At 46.2% G+C, this 1,324-nt stretch overlaps 1 long non-coding RNA gene across 2 annotated transcripts in view; it reads left to right on the forward strand.

Annotated features, from left to right (window-relative positions):
- Positions 1–291: 291 nt before the first annotated feature.
- Positions 292–1,324, forward strand: part of LOC119341933 — a 3,378-nt gene continuing 2,345 nt past the window's right edge. For both annotated transcript variants that reach the window (XR_005165341.1, XR_005165340.1), the window contains exon 1: positions 292–805. This is a non-coding gene — a long non-coding RNA (uncharacterized LOC119341933). The remainder of the gene's footprint in view (positions 806–1,324) is intronic.

The following is a 1,324-nucleotide window of genomic DNA, read 5'->3' on the forward strand; positions in this document are numbered from 1 at the left end:
GTTGTTCGCGAGACTGTGTATTTTCAGCTCAAGGAGAATGGCCAGAGGCAAATTATGATCTTGAAATACAAGGCTAAATTAGCTGAACATGCATATGGACAGGAGAAATCATGCATGGACGTGGGACTCCTCTTGGTTGACCAATGGGAAAATGAGTTTGGCTCATCAGTAGAGTTACTAAGCTCCCTTGAAATAACGAGCTCTCAGGCCTCCGGTATACTTTTTTTCTGTTGTTGTCCCTCTGTCTCATGGGTCCGTTTGGTCAGGTCGGTTCATTTTCACCGGTAACAAATGAGTTGAGTTTCTCCGTGCCCGAACCAGACCGACGAATTCCATCCATGTCTTGCGCCGCCGCCGTCTCTCTCCTCTGCCTCGCCGTACCTTCCACACGGATTTGCGTGATCTCCCGGTGTGGTACTCAGCCTCTGGGTGGCTCCCCGCGGCAGGGAGGCACGGAACCTCACGCCGCCCATGTTCCTCTCTCGATCTCTACCATCATGCCACCAGCCCCCTCCCCTCCTCCACCCAACGGCTGCTTTGACCTCTCTTCTCCTCCTCATGGATGCCTCGCCTGCGTTGCCTCACCTCTCGCGGCGCCTCCTTGGCTCATCTGCTAGGCAAACTCCATAACCCTCTCGGCCCCTCCTTCTCCTGTCCCCTTGGCGCGCACCAAACCCCCACATGCTTCCCCTAGCGGACCACATCAGATTCACCCGGACTTCGATCGGTGTTTTTCTTTTCTTTTCTTTTCACGCCTTCCTTGATCTTTGCTACTCGGTGTCGAGCATCGACGGTCAGCACAACAGTATGGAGATCCAAACCTTTACATTATGTCTGAACTTTTCACTGCTCAAGTCACGTAGGATTATGCTTCTTTATTTCTGAAATTTTCACGGTTCAATTCACTCATCGTTGTATCTTTTGATAGCAGCTATTTTACTTGATTATTGTCCTGTTAGAGTACATGTACATGTCTTATTCTACGGGTGAGGTGTAGTTTATTTACAGGATATTCAAAATAATATTCGTGTAATTTCTCCTTAATACATAACTTACAAAAATTGAAATAAACATATTAGTTTTGAAGGTTATGCAGTCAAATTACCATCATCAAAAATTGCTACTTATAAGTCGAGAACTAACTGAGGCTTCTTCAACCTAACACAGTTTGCTACTCAATGAATTTCTGCATATCTGAAGCCTGCAAATACTATTTCTTTTAATCTGACACAACTTCTTTATGCTGAAGAATTATCTTGTTGTGTCAAGCCTCCAGTTACAGGATCATATATGATTGGGACCTTTTGGGGTGAGTGTGGGAGAG

This window comes from Triticum dicoccoides, chromosome 7B, assembly GCF_002162155.2.
Source record: "Triticum dicoccoides isolate Atlit2015 ecotype Zavitan chromosome 7B, WEW_v2.0, whole genome shotgun sequence".
Classification (NCBI taxonomy): Eukaryota; Viridiplantae; Streptophyta; class Magnoliopsida; order Poales; family Poaceae; genus Triticum; species Triticum dicoccoides.